This window comes from Pseudophryne corroboree, chromosome 2 (genome assembly GCF_028390025.1).
Source record: "Pseudophryne corroboree isolate aPseCor3 chromosome 2, aPseCor3.hap2, whole genome shotgun sequence".
Lineage (NCBI taxonomy): Eukaryota > Metazoa > Chordata > Amphibia > Anura > Myobatrachidae > Pseudophryne > Pseudophryne corroboree.
Window position 1 is genome coordinate 212,822,329 of NC_086445.1, and position 13,199 is coordinate 212,835,527.

A 13,199-nucleotide genomic window follows, 5' to 3' on the forward strand; every position below is an offset into this window, starting at 1 on the left:
CTTCCAGAGTAACACATTATAAAGGCAAAAGCCCTACTTGTCCAATAACTGTGGCATGGTGATGCCCACTATCACTGCATGCATTGAACTAAAAGACAGGAGGGGGGTATTGGTGAGTTTTAAGCTGTGAATTATAATATCAGTGGATATGACTTGATGATAGTTTGTAGTGGAGGTGGCTGAGACTTTTTTTTTTTTTTTAAGGTGATGTTTCCAGGATTTTTATTTACTTTTGGATATGGACTGATGAAAAACAAAAAGATTTTATTTTACAATACATTTTCAGTCAGGGATACAATATCCAGCATGGTAAGCTTAGTTTAGCACCAGTATCTGTGCACATAATCGGTAGTGACTGGCACTCAAGGCACTCAGCATGTTACCCAGAGCCCTGTGTGTACAAAACTAATGACAACACTCAGTTCACATGTAATCCTGTGCCGTCTTCACTGCCAAGCCCTATAGCAATTGCACAGGTAGTTATGGCAGTAGGTACGCCACTGGACATGCCTGAAGTCTGAACATGGCTAGGCCTGTTAAGTGTAGTCAGAAGATCACGGCACATGCAGGACAATAGCGTTATCTGCAGGGACATTAGACTGTATTTTCCAACATGCCGGATAATAATCAGATAAATTTAGTTTTTGTCCAAAAATTTCTCAATATCAGCCCAAATGCCTCCTATCGGCTGCATGTGATGCCAGCATTAACCACTTGCCTGGCATGGTCGCATCAGATGCGACCATGCCTGCAAGTGCTCTATCTGACCTGGTCGCACAGGATGCGACCAGTCAGATAGAGAGTGTTAGCAGCAGCAGGGAAGATAAACTTCCCTCCACTGCTGCTGTCAGAGGGACCGGAAGGTCCCTCTGCCTCCCTGCCCTCTCCCCCTGTGTCTGCCGTGCTGCCGATCACTGCTGATCGGTCAGCACGGCAGGATCCCCCCCCCTCCAGCGGCTGCAGACAATGGCAGCCGCTGGGGAGAGTAAATGAACCCTCCCAAGCCACCCCCAGACCCCCCTGTATACCTGCAGGCTGTCCCTGCTTTCAAAATGAAAGCCGCGATGGTCGCGATGTTCCCGATGGTCGCGATGTTCCCGGTCAATGTTTCGATGTTTGAAAAAACCTCAAAACAAATATTTTTTTTTTCATTTTTTTTTTAACTAAAATTATTTGGGATAGGGTTAAAGACATGTTCTTCACCTAATTCACTCATTAAAAAAAAAACTACAATTTCGGAGCGGTTTTCGGTGAAATAAATCGTCAGTTAAGTGGTTAAGAGAAGAAAAGTAGATCAGTCTGTTTGTATTTTGTTTCTGCCTGACCAGCTTCAGCACAATTATCATGTAAAATAGAACATAACCACTTAGATTTTTTTAATTATCTTAATTTGGCCAACATGTCATTTTTGGGGTGAAAATGTGCAAAATGCAAGAAAATGGGTTCATTGATGTGGGACAGGTGTATGGAGGTGCTATATGAATGGGACAGGTGTTTTGAAGATTGCAGGTGGGTGTTGGTGTTTTTTGTAGACTTTATAAAAGTGTGTGAAAATAACACAAATAATAAGATTTTACTTACCGATAAATCTATTTCTCGTAGTCCGTAGTGGATGCTGGGACTCCGTAAGGACCATGGGGAATAGCGGCTCCGCAGGAGACAGGGCACAAGAATAAAAGCTTTAGGATCAGGTGGTGTGCACTGGCTCCTCCCCCTATGACCCTCCTCCAAGCCTCAGTTAGGATACTGTGCCCGGACGAGCGTACATAATAAGGAAGGATATTGAATCCCGGGTAAGACTCATACCAGCCACACCAATCACACCGTACAACTCGTGATCTGAACCCAGTTAACAGTATGATAGAACGAAAAAGAGCCTCTGAAAGATGGCTCCCAACAATAATAACCCGAATTTTTGTAACAATAACTATATACAAGTATTGCAGACAATCCGCACTTGGGATGGGCGCCCAGCATCCACTACGGACTACGAGAAATAGATTTATCGGTAAGTAAAATCTTATTTTCTCTGACGTCCTAGTGGATGCTGGGACTCCGTAAGGACCATGGGGATTATACCAAAGCTCCCAAACGGGCGGGAGAGTGCGGATGACTCTGCAGCACCGAATGAGAGAACTCCAGGTCCTCCTCAGCCAGGGTATCAAATTTGTAGAATTTTGCAAACGTGTTTGCCCCTGACCAAGTAGCTGCTCGGCAAAGTTGTAAAGCCGAGACCCCTCGGGCAGCCGCCCAAGATGAACCCACTTTCCTTGTGGAATGGGCTTTTACCGATTTTGGCTGTGGCAGGCCTGCCACCGAATGTGCAAGCTGAATTGTACTACAAATCCAACGAGCAATCGTCTGCTTAGAAGCAGGAGCACCTAATTTGTTTGGTGCATACAGGATAAACAGCGAGTCAGATTTTCTGACTCCAGCCGTCCTGGAAACATATATTTTCAGGGCCCTGGCCACGTCAAGCAACTTGGAGTCCTCCAAGTCCTTAGTAGCCGCAGGTACCACAATAGGTTGGTTCATGTGAAATGCAGAAACCACCTTAGGTAGAAATTGAGGACGAGTCCTCAATTCTGCCCTGTCAGAATGAAATATTAAGTAAGGGCTTTTATACGATAAAGCCGCCAATTCTGACACACGCCTGGCTGAAGCCAGGGCTAACAGCATCGTCACCTTCCATGTGAGATATTTTAAGTCCACAGTGGTGAGTGGTTCAAACCAATGTGACTTTAGGAAACTCAACACAACATTGAGATCCCAAGGTGCCACTGGGGGCACAAAAGGAGGCTGTATATGCAGTACCCCTTTTACAAATGTCTGAACTTCAGGTACTGAAGCCAGTTCCTTTTGGAAGAAAATCGACAGGGCCGAAATTTGAACCTTAATGGACCCTAATTTTAGGCCCATAGACAGTCCTGTTTGCAGGAAATGGAGGAAACGACCCAGTTGAAATTCCTCTGTAGGGGCCTTCCTGGCCTCACACCACGCAACATATTTTTGCCAAATGCGGTGATAATGTTTTGCGGTTACATCCTTTCTGGCCTTGACCAGGGTAGGGATGACTTCATCTGGAATGCCTTTTTCCTTCAGGATCCGGCGTTCAACCGCCACGCCGTCAAACGCAGCCGCGGTAAGTCTTGGAACAGACAAGGCCCCTGCTGGAGCAGGTCCTTTCTTAGAGGTAGAGGCCATGGTTCGTCCGTGAGCATCTCCTGAAGTTCCGGATACCAAGTCCTTCTCGGCCAATCCGGAACCACGAGTATAGTTCTTACTCCTCTCCTTCTTATGATTCTCAGTACTTTTGGTATGAGAGGCAGAGGAGGGAACACATACACTGACTGGTACACCCACGGTGTTACCAGAGCGTCCACCGCTATTGCCTGAGGGTCCCTTGACCTGGCGCAATATCTGTCTAGTTTTTTGTTTAGACGGGACGCCATCATGTCCACCTTTGGTTTTTCCCAACGGTTCACAATCATGTGGAAGACTTCTGGATGAAGTCCCCACTCCCCCGGGTGAAGGTCGTGTCTGCTGAGGAAGTCTGCTTCCCAGTTGTCCACTCCCGGAATGAACACTGCTGACAGTGCTATCACATGATTTTCCGCCCAGCGAAGAATCCTTGCAGCTTCTGCCATTGCCCTCCTGCTTCTCGTGCCGCCCTGTCTGTTTACGTGGGCGACTGACGTGATGTTGTCCGATTGGATCAATACCGCCTGACGCTGAAGCAGGGGTTTCGCTTGACTTAGGGCATTGTAAATGGCCCGTAGTTCCAGAATGTTTATATGAAGAGATGTTTCCATGCTTGACCACAAGCCCTGGAAGTTTCTTCCCTGTGTGACTGCTCCCCAGCCTCTCAGGCTTGCATCCGTGGTCACCAGGATCCAATCCTGAATGCCGAATCTGCGTCCCTCTAGAAGATGAGCACTCTGCAACCACCACAGGAGGGACACCCTTGTCTTTGGTGACAGGGTTATCCGCTGCTGCATCTGAAGATGCGATCCGGACCATTTGTCCAGTAGATCCCACTGAAACGTTCTTGCATGGAATCTTCCGAATGGAATTGCTTCGTAAGAAGCCACCATTTTTCCCAGGACCCTCGTGCACTGATGCACTGACACCTGGCCTGGTTTTAGGAGGTTCCTGACTAGCTCGGATAACTCCTTGGCCTTCTCCTCCGGGAGAAACACCTTCTTCTGGACTGTGTCCAGAATCATTCCTAGGAACAGAAGACGTGTCGTTGGAATCAGCTGCGATTTTGGAATATTTAGGATCCACCCGTGCTGACGTAACACTATCTGAGATAGTGCTACTCCGACTTCTAACTGTTCCCTGGACCTTGCCCTTATCAGGAGATCGTCCAAGTAAGGGATAATTAAGATGCCTTTTCTTCGAAGAAGGATCATCATTTCGGCCATTACCTTGGTAAAGACCCGAGGTGCCGTGGACAACCCAAACGGTAGCGTCTGAAACTGATAATGACAGTCTTGTACTACAAACCTGAGATACCCTTGGTGAGAAGGGTAGATTGGGACGTGGAGATAAGCATCTTTGATGTCCAGAGACACCATATAGTCCCCTTCTTCCAGGTTCGCTATCACCGCTCTGAGTGACTCCATCTTGAATTTGAACCTTTTTATGTAAGTGTTCAAGGATTTCAGATTTAAAATTGGTCTCACCGAGCCGTCCGGCTTCGGTACCACAAACAGCGTGGAATAATACCCCTTTCCTTGTTGTAGGAGAGGTACCTTGATTATCACCTGCTGGGAATAAAGCTTGTGAATGGCTTCCAGAACTGCCTCCCTGTCGGAGGGAGACTTTGGCAGAGCAGACTTCAGGAACCGGCGAGGGGGAAACGCCTCGAATTCCAGTTTGTACCCCTGCGATACTACCTGTAGAATCCAGGGATCCACTTGCGAGTGAGCCCACTGCGCGTTGAAATTCTTGAGACGGGCCCCCACCAAGTCTGAGTCTGCTTGTAAAGCCCCAGCGTCATGCTGAAGACTTGGCAGAAGCAGGGGAAGGCTTCTGATCCTGGGAAGCGGCTGCATGGTGCAGTCTTTTTCCCCTTTCTCTGCCCCGGGGCAGAAAGGAATGGCCTTTTGCTCGCTTGTATTTATGGGAACGAAAGGACTGAGTTTGAAAAGACGGTGTCTTTTTCTGCTGATGTGAAGTGACCTGGGGTAAGAAGGTGGACTTTCCAGCCGTTGCCGTGGCCACCAGGTCCGAAAGACCAGCCCCAAATAACTCCTCCCCTTTATACGGCAATACTTCCATATGTCGTTTGGAATCCGCATCCCCTGACCACTGACGCGTCCATAACGTTCTTCTGGCAGAGATGGACATAGCACTTACTCTTGATGCCAGGGTGCAAATATCCCTCTGTGCATCACGCATATATAGTAATGCATCCTTCAAATGCTCTATAGTTAACAATATATTGTCCCTATCCAGGGTATCAATATTTTCAGTCAGGGAATCCGACCACGCGACTCCAGCACTGCACATCCAGGCTGAAGCGATTGCTGGTCGCAGTATAACACCAGTATCTGTGTATATACTTTTTAGGATATTTTCCAGCCTTCTATCAGCTGGTTCTTTGAGGGTGGCCGTCTCAGGAGACGGTAACGCTACTTGTTTAGATAAACGTGTGAGCGCCTTATCAACCCTAGGGGATGTTTCCCAACGTGTCCTAACCTCTGATGGGAAAGGATATAGTGCCAATAATTTATTAGAAATTAGCAGTTTTTTGTCGGGAGAAACCCACGCTTTATCACATACCTCATTCAATTCATCTGACTCAGGAAAAACTATTGGTAGTTTTTTCACCCCCCACATAATACCCTTCTTAGTGGTATTTGTAGTGTCAGAAATGTGCAATGCTTCCTTCATTGCCGTGATCATGTAACGTGTGGCCCTACTGGACATTACGTTCGACTCATCACCGTCGACACTAGACTCAGTATCTGTGTCTGGGTCTGTGTCGACCCACTGAGGTAACGGGCGTTTTAGGGCCCCTGACGGTGTCTGAGACGCCTGGACAGGCACTAATTGATTTGCCGGCTGTCTCATGTCGTCAACAGTTTTTTGCAAAGTGCTGACATTATCACTTAATTGTTTGAACACGATCATCCAGTCAGGTGTCGACTCCCTAGGGGGTGACATCACTAACGCAGGCAATTGCTCCGCCTCCACATCATTTTCCTCCTCATACATGTCGACACACACGTACCGACACACAGCACACACACCGGGAATGCTCTGATAGAGGACAGGACCCCACGAGCCCTTTGGAGAGACAGAGGGAGAGTCTGCCAGCACACACCCAGCGCTATATATATATACAGGGATAACCTTATATAAGTGTTATTCCCTTATAGCTGCTGTTTATATTGTCATTTGCTGCCAATAGTGCCCCCCCTTCTCTTTTTTACCCTGATTCTGAAGCAGGACTGCAGGGGAGAGTCAGGGAGCCGTCCTTCCAGCGGAACTGTGAGGGAAAATGGCGTTTGTGTGCTGAGGAGATAGGCTCCGCCCCTTCACGACGTCCTTATCTCCCGCTCTTTTGTGTAAAAATGGCAGGGGTTAAAATACATCCATATAGCCCAGGAGCTATATGTGATGTATTCTTTTGCCACCTAAGGTATTATCATTTATATTGCGTCTCAGGGCGCTCCCCCCCTAGCGCCCTGCACCCTCAGTGACCGGAGTGTGAAGTGTGCTGAGAGCAATGGCGCACAGCTGCGGTGCTGTGCGCTACCTTAGTCTGAAGACAGGATTGTCTTCTGCCGCCGATTTCACCGGACCTCTTCGTCTCTTCTGGCTCTGTAAGGGGGACGGCGGCGCGGCTCCGGTGACCCATCCAGGCTGTACCTGTGATCGTCCCTCTGGAGCTAATGTCCAGTAGCCTAAGAAGCCCAATCCACTCTGCACGCAGGTGAGTTCGCTTCTTCTCCCCTTAGTCCCACGATGCAGTGAGCCTGTTGCCAGCAGGACTCACTGAAAATAAAAAACCTAAATTAAACTTTTATTCTAAGCAGCTCAGGAGAGCCACCTAGCCTGCACCCTTCTCGTTCGGGCACAAAAATCTAACTGAGGCTTGGAGGAGGGTCATAGGGGGAGGAGCCAGTGCACACCACCTGATCCTAAAGCTTTTATTCTTGTGCCCTGTCTCCTGCGGAGCCGCTATTCCCCATGGTCCTTACGGAGTCCCAGCATCCACTAGGACGTCAGAGAAATATACTTTACATACATTTTTAGGCACCCCTAATTTAAGTAGAGCATTTATTTTGCAGAAAAACACTTGCTTTCTATCATTTTTTCACTGTTTTAGAAAAATGCTTAGAACAGCTTTTTGACACAATTTAAGAACACCAAATACTTTTATTATGGCCCCTTACTGACTTGTATATTGTTATCCAATATTAGTTTGTCTTTTTGAGGGGTACAGGCAGATTTCCCCATGTTCACCTATACTTAATATGTGAAAAACCAGCAAGAATTATCTGGTGAAACACTTAACACCCTTTTTCTAATTGTATTGCATGATAAGTTGACACCCGATAACAAGCCATAAATGAAGTTAAGGTGGTCATTCCGAGTTGATCGCTAGCTGCTTTCGTTCGCAGCGAAGAGATCAGGCAAAAAAATCGTCACTTCTGCGCATGCGTATGCGGTGCAATGCGCACGCACGTCGTACTTTTACAACGAACTATGTAGTTTCACACAAGGTCTAGCGAAGCTTTTCAGTCGCACTGCTGACCGCAGAGTGATTGACAGGAAGTGGGTATTTCTGGGTGTCAACTGACCGTTTTCAGGGAGTGTGCGGAAAAACGCAGGCGTGGCTGGGGAAACGGAGGCGTGGTTTGCCGAACGCAGGGCGTGTTCGTGATGTCAAAACAGGAACTAAATAGTCGGCAGTGATCGCAAGCTAGGAGTAGGTCTGGAGCTACTCTGATGCTGCACAAAATCTTTTTGTAGCCGCTGTGCGATCCTTTTGTTCGCACTTCTGCCAAGCTAAGATACACTCCCAGAGGGCGGCGGCTTAGCGTTTGCACGCCTGCTAAAAGCAGCTAGCGAGCGAACAACTCGGAATGACCACCTAAGGTGCGCGGTAAGTTAATACTTGAAAATGGAATACTGTATCTCCACTAATTTAATTCCCCCCATAGATTCAAAGTTTCAGTACAAATGAAGAGGCAAGTGGATGAAGATGTTATGTGACAATTTTTTGAAAAGGTTGTTTTTTTTATTAATGGATAAAAGTGGTATGACCTAGGGATCATAGTAACAATGTTATGTGAAATGTTGTAGATTCATTATTCTGGTGCTAGAGAAATCTAAATTTATATGTGAATAATTGAGGTTCTTATCAGCAGCAGCCACAAAATAAATTGGATTTTCGCACTTAACACCCTAATGCCAAATGGCCTTAATGAAAACATCGAAATAAATAACATTTGAGATCCATAGTATGACCAGATTCACCATTAACTGGGGAGTCCTCCCTGGACCCCGACTGTCTTCTGTGAAATATTTTAATTAAATGTGTAAACATACATCATTAAAGTCTTGTCATTTAATTCACATGCATTTCTATTATTTATCTTATTCTACTTCGAAATGTTCTTTAATCGTTAAATACATATTTTTGACTGAGAGTTATAAATTACCTAATCATATTTAACATAACATAAAAATAATGATAGAAAAGATACCATCAAGTGAATATGGACTAGTCGGGACTCAAACTTGGGTCCCCTAGTACACTGATCCAGTGTTACAGGGGGTTATTCTGACCTGATCGCTCGCTGCAGTTCTTTGCAGCGCAACAATCAGGTCAAAACTGCGTTTGGCTGCCATTTTGTAGGCGCGGTCCAGCCAACAAAGGCATGGCCGGAACGTGCGGGGGGAGGGCCGCAGCAGCTGCGTGACAACACATGCAGCCGCTGCGACCCGGGCAGCGATGAGCTACTCCTGAAGTGCAAAAACATTGCCACTGTGCGATGCTTTTGCACTTCTGCGAATGGGCAGGGAGTGACATGTGAGGCGGACTAGCCCTGTGCTGGGTGTCCTCCCGCATGTCTGTGTTCCTGATCGTAGCTGTGTTAAATTTAGCACAGCTATGATCAAGTCGGAATCACCCCCACTATCCGCTGAGCTATTAAACCAGGTGAAGAGAAAATAAATTATTTTTATATTTTTAGTCTTCTGCTGTGACCTAGATGCTAATCTGTCACTTTATTAGAAAATTGACATCTAGCCTGTACTTTATCGATTGACATCTTTTCTGCTCTATGAAGATGTCCAGGTTGCTCTGGTTATCATTGCTAAGGTCTGATTTCCAATTGGGGCTATTTGCCCAACTGAACTTAAACTAACTTTAAAAACTCTTTTTTATATTTTATTCTATATATTCTTTATTTTGAGAGTAAAGAATAGAATTATCAAACAAAATAATCATAAAAAACAAAAAACATCATAGTATAAATTTGCGGGCCTTGGACCACAGGAGATACGAACCCTGGTCCTTGTACGCATCTACATGCTGAGCCACTGAGCACAGTCAGAAGAAAGCTAACAACTTGTTATACTTATTATCCGCTCCCCTATTTGTATTGTTATTATGTATTAACTTTGTAACAGTGTCTTTCCTAGAAGCCATTTATAAGAATACTTTGTAACAGTGTCTGTGCTCTATGCCATTCATAAGAATACCTATACTACAAAAAATTGTTAAGATTCGATTTTAAGAGACAAATAAAGTGTCACCCTATGTTTATTAGGTATTATTTGAACCTTTTTTTTTATATATATGTGCTAGACCTGCTTCTAACAATTATCCGTATGAGTACCATGTGAAGCAAATTGTGCAATCAATCAATAGAGGAATGATTGTCTGCAAGGAGGATAAAAACCCTCCTCTTCTAAATCCAGCATATTGCTTCTGAGGAAACCGCCTTACCCTGATGGCGGAGAAACGCGTTAAGCCAAACTGAGACCCCCCCATTTACGGACTGAATCCAAGCAGTAACTATGAGAAACTGTTCTCAGTCTCCACCGCAAAAGACTGGATCCACGTATTACTGAGCTTTCATCCGCAGCTGCACAGAACAGAGACTAACATCACGGAGCCTGCTACGGATCTCCAGTGAGTCGCGCCCTCCTTCTCCTCCCACTACTGCTATATGGGACTGTTGCCAAGACACCCTACCAACAATTCCTAGTCGGATAACAGCTGACTGATTGCTATTCCAGTGGTGAGTTAAAGAGAGGTGGTAGCATAGCGCTGACTCTATACACACCATCTGCTGCTCCCTAATTACTGAGCTTTTTCAATATATACTTGCGGTACTACTGTGGACAGACAATTATTCTGGCATTTATTACTTTAAGTGAAAAGTCCATTTAAAATTCTTCTTACTACAAACACAATTATATTGCTCTAATGCATAGGTTCTCAAACTCGGTCCTCAGGACCCCACACAGTGCATGTTTTGCAGGTCTCCTCACAGAATCACCTGTGGACCTTTTACAATGTGCCAGTGAGTAATTAATACACCTGTGCACCTGCTGGGTTACCTACAAAACATGCACTGTGTTGGGTCCTGAGGACCGAGTTTGAGAACCTGTGCTCTAATGTATTATTAGATGTCTTTGTTTACAAGCAATTAATATCTGTTGTATTAAAAAAATATATATAAATCTTTTAAAATCTTTATGCGCCCTCTGGATTTATGCTTATTTGTGTTTCTATACAAGTTATCCTTGATCAACTAGTTTATGTATCTAATTAGACATTCCAGAGTGTCTATATGAGGGCTGCATGCTAGAGATTTTTATACAAATCTAACCTAGGGTGACACTTAGATGAGGAATTTTCTTTACTTGTCTCCTCTCCATAGAAATGTATTTTATATAAACTTCTAAATTAATCCTATACTGGTTGCGCCCGGCTTTATTTTACTTTAGCCACAAAATAAATGTCTGTGGCCGCACACTTAAAAAATTGTCTCCTAATAAAAGAGCAACAAAAAAAAACCAATATGAAATTCTCAAGTGCTGCGCTTATAAAACCGCATTTGACATGCAGAAAAACAATCAAAACACACACACACACATATGTAATAGATATACCACTCTTGGGTGTGCAGTCACCCTCTCATATATACGCACGCCTTGGTGTGCATTCAACAACCCAAGGCATGTGTATATCAGAGCGCCACCGCACACCCAAGAGTGGTATATCTATCTTATAAAATGGTCCCTCTTGTGCCAAAATAGTTCTTTGTGGAGCTAATGTAGGGTGACACAGATGTTTGCTGATTCTGAAGTGGCTGCTCAGGGAAGTTCCATTCAATTATTTTTAATAGATCATCATGTCAGGCTCCGGAGCCTTACCTCTGGCGGGTGCTCCCGCGGGTTACCATCCTGCTGCTTGGCGCAGCTGCGGCGGCAGGGAGCTGCTGGCGGCGGGTCCTCCTGGATAGATGTGCGGCTGCCGAGGGTCTGGAGAGTAGGGCGCTGCGGCGGGGATCGCTGCGGTAAGGTCCTCTAGTGGTGACACAGTATAGTGTGTCAGAGACAGAAGCTGGCTAAAGCTGTGTGCTAACAGCTAAGTATGTCTCCTGTGCTGGGGGCAGCCATGTTGGAGACCAGAGTATTACCAATGAAGTTCCCAATCTGTGTCCAGCCAATCCTGCATGTTCTCCCCTTACGAAAGGGGGCTGGCTCAGAGGGAGAGTTCCAGTGCTTCAAGTTACCTCCGTTCTCCAGCTCTGTGCTCCCAGGTTACTTCTCGTTCCCTGGTCCTGGTTGCTCTCATCCATCAGTTACCTAAACGCTGCTGCAGTCCTGCTGTCTAAGTCCGTTGCCACCCGTGGAAGTGGTCACGGGGTCCCAGGTCGTAGAGGAGCTCCAGGTGCTAACAGCGGTTCCCACAGATGTCTTCATTTCTTCAAAGTCCAAGTTCTTCAGCCTTGTCTTTCAATCACAAACCACATTCTTCGTTTCTTCAAAGTCCAAGTTCTTCAGCCTCGTCTTTTAATCATAAAAAACAGTCTTCAGTTCTTCTTTACCGGAGTTCTTCAGCTTCACTCTTCAAGTCATTTAACCATAGACTCTAATTCTTCCAGTTTCTTCTATTTCTCCAATATTCGTGTACAGCCTGATTATTCATTAAAACTACAGTTATCTTCCTACGACTTCCTCCTTTTCTTTATGCCCTCCGGCCAACGTTAACACTTAGTTTCGCTTCCAGCCCATGAGGAGGAATTACATTCAGCCACCTCGTTTACTCTCCTCACAGGTAGCTGTCCCTTCAGCCAAAACTCGGTTGTTGGAACCCCAACTTACGCCAAGCGTGACACATCATTGTACAAGTCATGTGTGATTAGGTCTGATGTGAAATCATTTGAGTTATGTGGTGAATTTGACATTTTGGGAAATGTTTCTGTCAGAAATATCTGTTACAGTGAGGCAGTGAAGTGATGTGCTGCTTCCCTGTGAGCAGTGCCTGTGTGAGAGCTGGTACTGTGCAAACTTGTGAAATATCTGTTATAGTGAGGCAGTGATGTGCTGCTTCCCTGTGAGCAGTGCCTGTGTGAGAGCTGGTACTGTGCAAACTTGTGAAATATCTGTTATAGTGAGGCAGTGATGTGCTGCTTCCCTGTGAGTAGTGCCTGTATGAGAACTGGTACTGTGCAAACTTGTGGCTCTGTGATTAGGTTCAAATTACAATTGGAAGTAGATCAGGCCTGAGGTGTGCGGCATGTCTCAATATACCACACCATTTTATAGATATATACATACAGTATACTGTATGTGTGTGTGTGTGTATATACATATATATATATATATATACACACACACACACCAAATTTTCTTTCATATATGTGTATATATAAAAAGTAAAGGCAATTAATTGCAAGCCTATGGATAAAGTATGTGGGTAAAAACGTATATTTATCTCAAAGCATAGGTTAGTCTCAATATAGCGATATAAAACCCAGTTTAGCACATACAGCAAAATCTGATTTTAGTTATCACTGCAGGATCCTGTATAGAAATGTCATACAGTATGTTTGTGCTGATAGGGAGTTTTATTACCAAAATGTCCAGCTGCATCCTTATGCTAACTCCTAAGGTAAGTGGGTCTCAATGACTGCACTTTTATCTCCAACAAGTGTATA

The 13,199-nt window shown here is 45.2% G+C and overlaps 1 protein-coding gene across 1 annotated transcript in view; it reads right to left on the bottom strand.

The window, feature by feature from the left end:
* HIGD1C (HIG1 hypoxia inducible domain family member 1C) overlaps window positions 1-13,199 on the bottom strand; it is a 79,702-nt gene that overhangs the window by 13,472 nt on the left and 53,031 nt on the right. The gene's annotated exons all lie outside the window — the stretch shown is intronic.